Source organism: Marmota monax, unplaced genomic scaffold, assembly GCF_021218885.2.
Source record: "Marmota monax isolate L192 unplaced genomic scaffold, Marmota_monax_Labrador192_F-V1.1 WCK01_AAM20220418_F8-fsc00073, whole genome shotgun sequence".
Taxonomy (NCBI): Eukaryota; Metazoa; Chordata; class Mammalia; order Rodentia; family Sciuridae; genus Marmota; species Marmota monax.
In genome coordinates this window covers 2,052,554-2,066,701 of record NW_026692846.1, presented here as the reverse complement: position 1 = coordinate 2,066,701, position 14,148 = coordinate 2,052,554, and the positions used below count along the sequence as shown (strand labels likewise).

Below are 14,148 nucleotides of genomic sequence, written 5' to 3'. Positions count from 1 at the left end.
AGGTGGCAAGATGCCCTGCTCTTTGCCACACCAGAGCAGGAGGGCCGAGGCCAAGTGCAGACCCACAGGCTGGAGTCACACAGTGAGATGTGAGCCTGGTCAGCCTTTGATGTCCATCCACTCTGTAAGCCAGAACAGAGACTCCACCTTCTCCCCCACCGCACTGGAACGGCGGGCCACGAGCAAACCCCAGGACCAATTGTGCGCAGAGAGCAGAGCTGGAACCGGTGCCCAAGGGCAAGCAACGAATCGACAAAGTGCCGACGAACACAGGAGTCAGAAGCCTCCACTCCAAATGTTCGCGCTTGCTCCTACAGCTCCTGGACCACAAGAAAAGAGACTCACTGCCGAGCCCCAGAGCAGCAACAACACCAGGGAAATGATGTCCCCCAGGACAGCAGCAGCAACCCTGAAGGTCAAGACTTTCTAGAAGGAAGTGAACAAATGAACCAACCACAAACCAAGCATTTAGAAAAAGGGTGATGGAATAAAATGAGGAGAAGCAGAGGGACTAATCATTAACAAAAAGTAATCAGTTAAAAAGTAGAAAAGTAGCTGGATACAGTGATATATATCTGTGATCCCAGCAACTCAGGAGGCTGAGGCAAGAGGTTCCCAAGGTGAGGCCAGCCTCAGCAACTTTGCAAGACTCTGACTCAAAGTAAAAAACAGAAAGGACAAGGGACGTGATTCAGAGTAAAGCATCCCTGTGTTCAATCCCCATTACCAGAAAGAAAGAAGAAGATCAGCAGAAATAGGACCATTAATTCTTTAAAAACCCCAAAAACTGAATCTTCAAAGAAAAATTAACACAACAAAATGGAACTACTAGCTAACCCAACCAAGAAAAGGGAGAAAATGAGAGGGAAATAACCACAGAAACTGAAGAAATCAGGAGTCCTAGGGGATCATTTTACTTAAACTTTCATGAATAAACATGATGAACTGGAAGAAAGTGATAATTTTCTAGGAAAATGTAAGCTTAAAAACCAATCCCCCCAAAAAAAGATTTAAACAGAATCTTTTCCAAAGGGAAATTTCTTTTTTTAATCATAAAAGAACTTACCCCCTCAAAATAAAAAGGCCCCACGTCCCACTAGATTCACAGGTAATGCTATTGAGCCATTCCAGAGTATGGCAAAAGAAATAAGAATTTTACATTATTTTTATGAAATAAGCATAACATGGACATCAAAACCAAAAAGTCACACACAAAAATAAAAACTTCAGAGCAACCTTACTTACCAACAGCAATACAAGAACAAACACTGACCACCAACAGAGTATCCCGCAGCACCTTAAGGAGACCAAGGTCATCACTTTCACTCACCATACTCACGCATACAAGGAGAGACTGCGTGATTATCCCAACATGACTTTAAAAGGCAACTGACAAAATTCAACAACTCTTTATTTTTTAAAAAAGGGCTCTCATAATAAGAAACACCACCTACCTCAATCCAAAGTCACCTTCTGCTTAGGAGGTGACACCAGGGACATCTCCAGTGGAGCAACCTGGGAATCACCACTCCGCTGAAGCCTCAGGTCACAAAATGAGGTAAGAGAAAGAAACTGGGGGTAAAGCTGGGGAGGAGAAGGCTCCCCATCACGGGATGAAGCTGACATGACCAGATGCCTAGAGAACCCCAAATAACCAACCCAGATCAACAGACTTCAGTAGGGTGGCCATAGACAAAGGGACACCCAGAAATTAGAAACACGCACACACACACAGACGAAAACGCAATCAAAGGAAACTCCTTGCAATAATAACAAAAGGACAAAATTCCTGAGAATAAATAAAATTTGATTCAAAGCACACAAAAACCACAATAACCAAAACAGCATGGTACCAGCAGAAACACAGAAACCAAAAGAACCGAGGGAGAGCCCAGAAACAGAGCCTCGGGTTACAGACAGGGATGTCAACAGAGTTTCCAAGAACTCCCGGTGGGAGCGCACAGGTCGAAGGTGCCCTTGAAAAGGACGGCAGACCTGAGACCGGCAGACCTGCTGCAAAGCCACCAGAGGAAAACACAGGGGAGCCATGCTTCAGGACACAGCCTGGGCAGCCGCCTGTGGCTGGGACCTCAGAAGCAGACAAGAAACGAGAAAGCAGACAGATGACCACATCCAGCTAAGAAGCTGCACGGGGGGACGGCAGTGAGAACCCGCGAAGCGGACAAGACGTGCAGAGCGCACCTCTGACAGGAGGGAAAGCCCAAGCTCGTGAGGAACCCCGGCATGAAGGCACGTCAGGTTACTGCGACATGGCAACAAGCTCAACAGACGCCTCTCAAAAGACGACGCACTCTCCATCCGAAAATGCCAGGGAGACCCCCGGAGCTAGGACCCCACCCTGCAGCAAGGACGTGATCAGAGAAAAGAGAGCAAGTGCCGACCAAGGGGCAGGAAAGGGGGCCCGACACCGCCGGGGCCCCGCAGGTGGCAGAGTCGGAGTCAGAATGTGTCATGCAGCCCGGTGCACAGCAGCCAGGAACGGGCAGCCCGAGTGTCCATCGGCTGAGGAGTGGAGCAGGAAAGCCCCCGGGGGGTTTGAGAGAAAGGAAGTCGTGTGGTCTGTGACAGCAGGGAAGACTCAAAGACCCTTCATTAAGGGAAACAAGCAGGACCAGAATAACCAGGACTGCGGGGCTCACCCACTCGGCATCGCAAAGCCACCTCCGAAGCAGGGCCCAGGGCTGTTAGCGTGGGTGACGGCTGGGGAGGAGGGCAACAGGGACAAAGGACTGAGGGACAAGTAGGTTCAAGAGAGCCAGCGCGCAGCATGGTGCTGTGCTGCCTGCTCCTGTGGAGGAGAGGAGGGGCGAGGCCTGAATCCCACCAGTCCCACCACCCCCCAGCAGCGCCACACCCCAGGTCGCACACCACGAACACAGGCCATTTTTTGTCAGTTAAATAAATAATTAGTATTTTTAACAAGAATTTTAAGCACTACTGAAGAACAAATGAGACTATACTGAGAAGACATACAGCATGCTTGAAAAGGGAGACTCCATGGCATGAGGACACCCTCTCCCTGCGCTAGTTTATCAGTTTAACCCAATTCCAAGACAAAACCCACCAGGTTTGGGGTTAGTGCTGTGTGTTGTGTACATGAGTGTCAGCATCTGTGTTTCCAGTGGAAGGCCTGCATGAAGAACAGACAAGCAAATTTAAAGTTCCTATGTCAAAATAAATGAACCAGATAGGCTCAAAAAATCTGACAAAAAAGCAGTGAATTCGGGGGCTGGGGCTGGGGCTCAGTGGTAGAGCACACGCCTACCGCGGGTGAGGCACTGGGTTCCATCCTCAGCATCACATAAAAATAAATAAGTAAAAATAAAGCATTGTGTCCACTTACAACTAAAAAAAAAATTTAAAAAGCAATGAATTCTTTGATGTATTAAAACAGCACAAAGCTGGGCTGGGGATGTGGCTCAAGTGGTAATGTGCTCGCCTGGCATGCACGGGGCGCTGGGTTCGATCCTCAGCACCACATAAAAATAAAATAAAGATGTTGTGTCCACTGAAAACTGAAAAATATTTTTTAAAAAACCTCTCTCTCTCTCTCTCTCTCTCTTTAAAAAAAAGTAGCACAAAGCTTTAATAATCACAATACCAGCTAGGATGCACATCAGCCAACGGAACAGCCTGCAAGAAACCCACCTAAACCGAAATGGAAATTCAGCATGTGACTCTGCCGGAGGAGAGAATCAGCAGGAGATGTGAGTTACCCGTGGTCTGGAGGAGACAACCGGGAAGTCATCCAGAAAGAGTCAAAATCAGAGCTACAGCTCACTCTGCACACCAGGACACAGACAAATCAGTCGACACTGTAAAAGTGGAACAACAGAAACTAGAAGAAAATGCAAGACTCCTTTATAAACTCGAAGCTCCTTCCATAACTATAACTCAAAAGCCAAAGCTTCAGCTTGAAAACCCACAACCTGACTCCTTACAAGCTTCTGCAGTGGCAAAACAACAGGTCAGGAGGTGTCCCAAGGCAGGGAAATCAGCTGAGCTCAGACCTCCCGGGGCCAAGCTGCAGCACAGACCAACCACCAGCATTCACAAACACACCCCGGAGGAAAGGCCACAGGGGAAACATGAATGGTTTCCACTCCTGAAATGATGCCCAACTCACAACAAAAGGCAGGTGCACTCCAAGACGCAGAACCCAGCCTGGCAAACCCACTGGCCAGGCTGTGCAGCACAGCATCAACACCTGGAGAGCTACGTGACACGCACCTGTGACCCAGCACCTGCTCCTCCCATGTGTGCTGGGCCAAGACAGGCGCAGCAGAGCAGAGAAGGCTACCGTGTCCTACATGCCCATCATGGAGGGCGAGACGCATAGTGTGAGCACATCCACACCATGGACCACAGGAGCCGGCACAAGGAAAGGGAGTTTTGGGTCAGATGCAAAGAACTCTCTCCCCAGCAGGACCGAGTGTGTGGGAGGTGGGGGCAGCAGTCCACCGGGGGACGGCCTGTGGAAGGCGGAAGGAAACTTGAAGATTCACAGCAGCGTTTTCCTGACTGCATCGTGAGGCTCTGGAAGGAAGTGTGGGAAAGCCACCACACAGTCACAATGGAGACCAAGCCTAACCAGTGGGGATGTGGAGACCTGAACTTCCCGCTGCGTGCTTCTTCCCATGTTCTTACTGTTGAATTACCTGAACAATTCAAAACACTAAAATAAGAGGCTGCCACATATTTCAACTGTGGACCACCCACGCTGCAGAACAGGACCCAGCAACATACAAACCACCACGGCCCAGGCAGCAGCTCCAGAAAATGAAGCAGTGAGTTCTGGAGGTGGCTCATTGCTTGGCTCCACCCGGCAACACTCGAAGCGACGTGGCAGACGTGGGGAAAGGACAGTGGCTCCTGGGCACCAAGCAGCAGTGGGTGGAAACAAAACAGGTACGGCTCCAGAGGGCACGCGCCCCAGTGAGGCTTCTGGTGACAGAGCCAGGGACCCCTCCTGGGTACACTGTTGTGCTAGTTCTCCAAGATGCTACTACAGGAGACGCTGGGCAAGGGTGCTCGGGAAGGCAGTGCCTCCTTACAACTGGGCATGAAGCGACAACTGCCCACAAAAGGTTTCCTTTCTTTTAAAATGGCCCTGAACGTCAAACTCCCTGCCAGGGTTCCAGCTAACCAAGAGCAGACCCATACTTGCCTGATCTGTCCCCTCCACCACCCTGCATCCTGGTGGTCACAGCAGAAGATCCATGAGCCCTCACATAGTCTAAATGTTCCTGAGGCAGAGGGGGTGCCAGAGGACTCACAGGGGGATTATCCAGGGAGGAGGGTGGCCTGTCCAAACCACAACACCACATGGCCAGATGGATCACGTGGGCATTGCTTGATTCAGTCACCCACGATTTCCAGTCCTCCTGTCAAGGGAGCATGGTGGCACTGGGCTTCCCATCCTAGTGAGGGTACAGCCGTTTGGCTCCTCTGGCCACAAATTCCAAATTACCAACGGACATGGACCTTTGCCTCCAGGCTACTGAAAGCTGGGGCTATCTGCCAGTGAGCATGACCTGGCCTGTGCCCGTCCACCCACATGTACGCCACCCCTCACAGCAACATCCACCAGCTGCCTGGTCTCACCTGCACACTCAGGCTTCTGGCACCAAATAAGACAGCCCGATGGGCTTCAGTGGGACCACACTGCTGGCCCTGACCTTCCCCAGCCTCCACAGCCCACACACACAGGTGAGGTGTCAAGGCAGCAGGCTCAGGTGGGCAGAGACCCAGAAATCCTGTTGGGATAATGGAAGCAGAACACGGCTGCAGCCCACAGCAGGCCACTGGGACAGACGGCTCTGGCCCCAGCCACTCACTGTCCCCAGCTCTCAGTCCACCCTACCAACAGCACTCAGAAGACACCAGGCCTATTACAAGAGTCTCTGCAGCCCTCCTGGACCATGAATGTGAGCCATCTCCTGACCACACAGACAAGCAGACCAAATCAGAGTTGCTCTGGTAAACAGGAGAGGCTGCTGCTCGAAGAGAAGTGACTAGAGCCCTGACGGTCCTGAGAAGCAGCTAACCCCATGCTCCCATCCAGGACCTGGACCCCTGCAGAGAGCAAAGCAAGGTAGACCAGAAGGCCCAACCGGATTTGACTCCCAGTGCTATCTGCATGTTTTGGGGGGTTTCAGTTCTTTTGCAATACTAGAGATTGAGCCCAGGGACACCCTACCACTGAGCAACAATCCCTAGCCCTTTTTATTTTTGAAGAGGGTCCTGCTAAGTTGCCCAAGCTAACCTCAATTAGTCTCTGGAATTCCAGGCCGACACTACCACACACCTCTGCACCTAACATAAGGTCTTGGGAAATCACATCACCTCTCAGGCCAGAGAGAAAAGGACTCCACTTCCTTCTGAGCAGTGGCAACAGGACCACCAGCCCACTAAGCTCTGAGCCATGAGACATTCCTCAGGGCCACTGCAGCACTGACCGCTTCCTACCCATCAGCATGGCCTGGCCACATCCCCTGCCAGACACCCCTCCATTCACAGCATCTGGGCTGTGTGCACACAGCAAGGTGCACAGAGAAGCCGGGCCTGGAGACAAGTCTCCACAGGGCGAGACCAGGGCAGGATTTGCAAGCCAGGCTCCCTTCGGCAAAAGGGGGGTAAGGGTGTGGCCTCGGGGACCACTCTGCAAGCAGTATTGCCCTCGTCAAGCACCTACTGTTATCAGGTCCCCAACACTCCCTATCATTTTGAGGGGTGAAGAGCCCAGGCACTCAGAGGCTGAGGCCAAAAGCTGAAGCTGAAAAGACAGTGCTCCTCCAGCTGTGTGCCCAGGCCTGAGTGAGTGCTTACCGAGTGCCTACTACGTGCACTTCCTTATATTGGGGATGCAAAAAAAAACCCTGCCCAGCCCTACAGGCAGCACCCAGCACAGGAACAAACGCCCAGAGTCCACACGGAAGGAGCCAGGCCAGACATTTTATTGATACCTTGCGCCTTCTCTCTGCCTTGCCTTTCCCAGAGGAGACAGATGCCAGTCAAGGTGCCAGGCCCTCAGGCAGGGGCAGGCTTCCTCATGCTTTAACAAGTATGGTGACTTCCTCAGGGAGATCACCAGCCGGGGCCATTCCAGGTAGAGGACAGCCCCACCAGACACCCAAGGACAGGCTGGAGGCAGCTTTGGGAAGTCAGTCCAACAGATTTCTAAGGCTGGAAGGAAAAAGTGCAATGCCAAGTGAGAGTCTGACTTTATGTGGCAAGGACAGGGCACCCTTAAGGACTCTCAGCCAGGAGTAACAGGGCCAGACAACCACCAGGCCAGAGGAGCCAGAACATTAAGAGCAAATTAAAGAGCTCAGGCTGGAGGCTGAGGACCAGCTGGGAGCCCCTGCCACCGAGACTCACTGGATCCTGTACCAGGAAGAAACAGAACCAGCATCCTCCCAGCCTTGCCCCCGTGCCACGCTCATTAGCACCCTCACTGGGGGTGACAAGCACGGGAAGGAGGCCAGACTCCAAGAAATGAATCCAGCCACTCATTAGCACTGCCACTGAGAGCCTTTGCCGAAAGGGCAGCCAGGCCCAGGAAGGGGCGGTTGTGTTGTGTGCTTTTTAATGTTGGGAGAAGAGGTTCTGGGATTCAGCTTTAAAATTATGTTCCTTTCCAAAGACATGGCCTAAAAGGATTGTGGATCTGGGCGGAGGGCAGTCCAAGATGGTCAGGTGGAACAGGGTGGGAGCTGCACCCCTTTTCCTCCTCACCAGCTCTGCCCAGGGCAAGTTCCTTGTGCTCCCTGTGGCCATGATTCCCTGACTAGAACTCGATGCCTGGGGACCCCCAGGGACGCCTGGCCCTCATGTTCCCCAGACCACATCCCACTCTAAGAGCCCAGCATTTCTTGGGTACAGGCCTATCTGCACTCCTCAGACCACACCCAGGGTCAGGCTCAGGCAATGAAAGGCCAGGCAACAGACATGAACAGACAGATTCCCTGAGTATGGCACCTGCCCTACAGCCCTGGAGCTGGAGCTTCCCAACTCAAGGACTTATCACCTCCACCGCCAGGGGCCAGCCACAGCCACCATGAGTTTCTTCTACCTACCTCACAGCAAGATCTCCTGGGAAAAGGAATCCCGAGTTCTGCCCCATTCTCTCCATCAAGAATGCCAACCTGCACACCAGGACGCCCCAAGCCCTCAAACCTGTACCACATTCTCAAGAACATCACCTGGACAGGGAAGGCAGGCCAGTACAAAGGCCTCAACAACACAATAGCCACCATGGCCAACAACGTCTCCAGCTCCCAGCACACCTGCCAGTTTGAAAAGCTTCTCCTAACCTAGCCATCCCAGAAGCAGAGGAACAGGAATACAAGGCAGGCAGGTGGCACAGCAGTCGGTACACGCAAGGACTCCCACCATGAGTGACAGGGCCAGAGGAGCTAGACCATCAAGAGCAGGTTAACGTGCCCAGGACGTAGGCTGAGGCTTCAAGTGATGACCTGGCCCTACCTGGGATAAGCTACTCAACCCCAGGAGTCCGCCGACCTGGTTGTAGAAAGCAGCAGCAGGTGCCAGCAGATACCCGATGGTAAACAGTAGTACCAACTACTGACAGTCCAACGATGGTCAGTTCTACCCCAATCCATGAAAAGCAGACCGCACTCTGGAGGACTGTGCAGAGTGACTTGCACCCCTTGGGGGTGAAGAAAGGCAGACCCTCTGGGCCTGGGGCTGCACTCCCTAAACTCCCCCAGTCCCTTTTTGCCTTGGGAGTTCTTCCCAAATCAGACAGGCCTGTTACCGTAAGGACTCCTGCTTCCCCAAAGGCTGAAGTACAACACCAGAGAAGCACGCGAGGCAGGGTAGAGTGGAAAGTAAGGCTTTATTAAAGGACAGCAGAAAGGCCCCCAGCTCCCAGGGAGAAGGGGATCCAGGGAAGGAAAGGTCTTCCTTTCGTATCTAAGGTCTTCTTTTGTCTTCCTGCATTCCTGATTTTATTTTGCCTGTCTCCCTCTATCTGGCAGGTGATGGGGGATGCAGGTGGGAAGGACAGAAGGTAGAAAACAATGGGGGGGAGTGAGCTGGGGGAGTGATTTGATTAGCGGCTCCCCATTTTGCTGGGAGCTACTTCACTAACAGTTCTTTGGGATGGACCTGGGCCTTGGGAACATTAACATTCCAATCTCCCAGGTGTTGTTCTGGCTTCCCAGGCTCAGACTGGACTCCATTTTCTTTATTAAACTCAATATTAGACCTAATTTACCTAGCTACACTATCTATCTATCTTTAAATCTGGCTTCAAATCCCTCAAGTGATATCTCAAAAGGCCCTGAGCATCCATGCCTCTGAGATGGCCATGCTGCCACCCACCCCATGGAAGCTACTGGGAGCAAGAGCAGGGCTCAGGAAGGACTGTGGATCAGCAAGCTTTTCTTTATTCAAGATTCAGCAGAGGACGGGTCAAACACCTGGCCTACTGGGCAGAAAATGGCAGAGGGCTGAAACAAGGGTCTGGGTTTCAGGCTTTGTTCAGGGTGAGACAGGAGGGTACTTTAGGGGGTCCAATGTATTGGGGTTGGCTGGTTAATTAGGATAGGACAGTAGTGTGAATAGGGAATTTCCTGGGGCTTATGGTATGGGGTCAGCTGACCCATTTGGGTGGGGGTCAGGTGCCAGTGAGTTCCTTTTGGGTTATTCACTCTGGCCAAGGCCTGGGTTTTAAAATGACAAAAGCTTAGGGAAATGTCCTTGAACTTATTCTCCATATCCTTCAATACACTGATCCTTCACCAATTTTTTCCAGTGACAAGACAGGCCTCAGGAAGAGATATCCCTAAACTTTCCCAGATATTGACCACTGACCCCACACCCTCCATCTGGCCCAAACTGACAAGCCCATTAACTGAGTCACCTCTCAGTATAACCTATATAAGCCTAAATTCCCTCTTTGGCCAGTGGTTCATTTTCCACCAAGAAAGTGGGTCCATCAGAGGCGTCACTCCGCCCTGAACAAAGCTGTGCTCATCCATGAAGTCTGTCTGGCCCAGTCCTTCTGTGCTAACAAAATCAGAGGCAGAAAACAAGACAATCTTCTACCAATCCAGCAGAAAAAAATAATAAAGGTTTATTGGGCCAGAACACCTGGCCAGGGTCTCACAGGGCCCGCAGAACCACCTACCCCTGCTCACTCATTTCCAGTCAGGGAAGGCCACTCTCCCATAGCGGAGAACCCAGGGACCCAGTGAAGGACATGGAGACTAGTCCAAGGACATTTCCCCTCTGGCCAGTTCCCCCACCAGTCTTATCTGGGGTAAAATCGATGCTTTTGTCATTTAAAAGCCCAGGCCTCGGCCAGAGTAAAGGAACAAAAAGGAACTTGAACCTGAAATTCCCCATTCACACTACTATCCCACCCATACCCAGGAGCTACCTTGCAGTCCCACCCTAAATGAAGCCTATACAACCCAGACTCTTGCTTCAGCCTGCTGCCATTTTCTGCCCCATTTTCTGCTGCCACATCCCTGATTGACTCCAGCAGGGCCTCCTGCCTTGTCATTGGTGCTTACAACCAGGATAACCAGCAGCCCAGGCTGCCAGCCCAAGAAGGACTCAACTGCCCCCAGCTAGTCCATCGATCCACCAAAGTGGGTATGGTGCTGCTACCACGACAACCCTGCCATACAATGCCAAGCCCTGGGCCCAGACAGACCTGGACACTGTTAGCGACAGCCACAGGCCCTGGGAGGAGTCTGACCCAGAGCCCTCCCCCACTTCTTCCCACAGCTCCACACACGGGGTGGGTGCCCTCTCTGTGCCCCCTCACTGACAACTCTCTATGTCCTTACTCTGTCGGGTGAGCAGCAGTGTCCCCAGTGAGAGCAGGAGAGACTACAAGGCAGCCCCTTCCTGCTGGCCACTGACCCCATGCAAGATAATGATCTGAGACTATCCTCACACAAAACTCTCATCTTTTCAGATAGAGGTCCTGACCACAAGGGCTGTGACTGGGGCCCTGCCAATGACCCTGTCCAGGTAGGGTAGGGAGACCACCCTAGCAGACCATCCTTGCTTGCCTGTGGTGACCACAAAACAGGTTCAAGTCCTAATAGAGCCCACCCATGCCAGGAAGGAGTCTACCCAATGCAATCTGGTAAGACAAGCAGAGTCATCCTCACCCCACCCTGCACTCGGAGAATCCTATAGTAGGGATAAGGCCTAAGAAACAGCTGCAACAGGCTCTGAGGACAGCCCTGGATGGCAGACCCAGCAGCCTGAGTCAAGGCCTCCTCAGAAGCCCCAGCCCAAGTCAGCTCCTCCAGCAAGGGCACCACCTCAACCATCTTCAGGAAACTCTTACAGAACTTTGGACTTATTGGTAAGTCACACCTTCTATACCAAAGGACTCAGGCCAAGACAACTCTTCCTATAGAAGGTTCTCAATGGCTCCTGAGCAGTATTCACAAAGCATATTGGAGTAAGAATGGTGTAAGTTCAGGGTCAACTGTGCCATGACACCCCCCACCCAGCCACACACATTTCAAATATCCACCAGGGCCAGGTCTCACAGGTCCTGAGCCACAGTGACAGGGAGTCAGAGAATAACTGCAGTCCAACTTCTCACCAAAAATCTGGGGATAATAAACCTTCCCTGCTGGCCTCAGTATACCCCAGTAGGACAGGATACAGATGCTGCAAACCCAAACATCAGAATTAATAGGCAACAACTGAAAATAACCCCTGAAGAAGAGTCTGGCCTTGCACCCTTCCAATCTGTCCACTCTTTCTCCCCTTTAGTCTTTTGGTCACTTGGTACCCCATCCACACATCGATCAAATACTCAGGAGCCAGGCGGCATCGGGCATGATGGCCAACAGAGTAGTCAGAAAGTTGGTCACGCTCGGCTGTTAACCAGCCCATTGTTACAGATGTTGCACTAAAGTCAGAGTCTGAGGAACATAATGCATTACAGCTGGACTGAGCCACACAGGCCGAATTCCATTCATACAACCAAAACAAATCCCACAACCACAGGAACACCTTGTTCATTTAAAAAAAAAAAAAATTGGAATGATAAAATGCCCAACAACCTCGGAAGCAGTACATAACATCCAGGTCTAGTGGACGGTGTCTTAGAACTTCAGTTAAGGGATTCAGCCAGTTCATCTTCCGATGGCCCAGACTCTTCATCAATACAATGGGGATGGCAGCAGGCCCTCCCCCAGGGGGACTGCTAAGTGGGTATGAATAGTATAATCAATGTTAATGCCTGCAAAATGACCCTCCTGTCTGCCAACCAGACCTCGGCCACACAGCCTGATTTAAACTCCACAACCTGGGAAGACCCTCTCCAGGGCCACCACCACATACTGAAGTCTTGCTGTGAATGGCTAGGTTCACCTGTGGTCACGGTCTGTGCACCTTTTCTCCCCTTGGGAACTCCTGCTTGGAGGTTCCCAAATCTTGAACTTCCATACCTGCACTTCTCCTCCTACCTTCTCCTCTCACAGCTCACTCATTCATCAAAACCTGCCCAGTGCCCACCCTGCTCTGGATGTTAGGCTGGGTGCTCAGGGCACAAAGGCAACCAGGGTGGAAGTGCTTGAGACAAACATGCAAGTACAAGGGCATTCCAAGTGGCAGCTCAGCACACACGCCCACACGCATAAGAAAAGCCATGCAGTGTGCAGAAAACAAGGACCTCTACAGTTGCTGTGACACATGAAGCAAGAACTGAGTGATGTGGCTGGAATCCTGGGCAGAAGCCACATCCTGACCTACCCTACCAGCAGCGGGAAGCTTTGGAAGGGACTTGAGGAAGCCTGCCTGCCCATGAGCCCCACACCTAGATGCCTGCCCGGGTCTAAGTTGTCACTCCAGTGCCTGCAGAGGACCAGGCCTGAGGTGTGCCCAGAAAAGACAGGCTGGGCAGTCAGGGCAGCCAAGGGTGCTGGATGTGCACAGACCATGTCAGCTGAGGTGAGGGATGGAGCAGACCCAGCCAGCAGAAAGCCTTCTAGGTTCCACCAGCCTCCCACAGCCATCTGTAATCACAGCCTGGCTCCTGACCCTGCACTGCCCTGTGTGTGCCGCCATGCGCTGCCCAGGATCTCTACCAAGGACCTACAGTGTACCAGGCTGAACCACATCACAGTGTGGTCTAACCACCTGAGGCTATTAACAAACTTCATTTGTATCTTTCCACCTACTACTGTGCCCACATTGAGGGATGGTAAGGAACAATCCCAATCTCCGCCTCACAGACACTAAAGACAGAAAACAACCAGAAAGGTAGCAATGGTCAAATAAGAAGGGCTGGGAAAGATGCAGCAAGATGGGAAATACCAGGAGGCAGGGCAGGAAGTTAAGCCAGTGACCAGGAGCCCATACCTGCAGAGGATAGGATCTGTCTGCAGGCTGGGACCTAAGGGAAGGACAGTAAGGGGTTCAATCAAGGAAAAGGTACCATGTATGGCTGGAATGGAGCCTGACAGGGTGAGGAGCAGCACCCTAACCTACAGAACTTTCCATGGTGTCCCTATCAGCACTCTGCAATCCAGCAGCCACCAGTCAATGTGGCTTCACTTTAAGGTCAATTTTAAAAGCTTTATGTGGCTACTGGCTGCCATCCTGAACAAAATGGTACGAGTTCCCAGGGCCAAGGGAGAAGGAGATGCCAATCTGAGAATAACAGGTGGCCCCTGGGGTAAGTCCCCAAAGACGGCACAGATCAGAGCCCCCTGGAACTCCCTGGGATGTACCTAGCCCCCAGTACCCACAAGGCACCTTGCACAAGTTCCAGAAAAGGCAGAGGATATGCACAGGCGCTTAAAGTCTCCAGCAGCGGCTGGAAGGCAGGGTCCACCGTGGAGCCACGGGAACCACACCTGACAGCAGCCAACAAGTGAACAAGGGGACGCCCCTGGCCCAGAGCGGTCCACAAGGGTACCAGCAAGACGCACAGGTCAGGACCCACCCGAAGCCGCTCTGGAACCGCCCACAAGCCCCGTATGCTGCACTGGAGACCCTGGCCACTGTCCCCGGCGTCCCCATTCCCCTCCCCGAACTCCCTCCCCAGACTCCGCAGACCCCCGGACCCCCTCCCCTGAGTTTTTCCCAGACCCTCAGACTCCCTCCCCGGCCTCCCTGCCA

The 14,148-nt window shown here is 52.3% G+C and overlaps 1 protein-coding gene across 1 annotated transcript in view; it reads right to left on the bottom strand.

Annotated features, from left to right (window-relative positions):
- The window catches only part of Tsnare1 (t-SNARE domain containing 1), a 116,784-nt gene that overhangs the window by 102,274 nt on the left and 362 nt on the right, over positions 1–14,148 (bottom strand). The gene's annotated exons all lie outside the window — the stretch shown is intronic.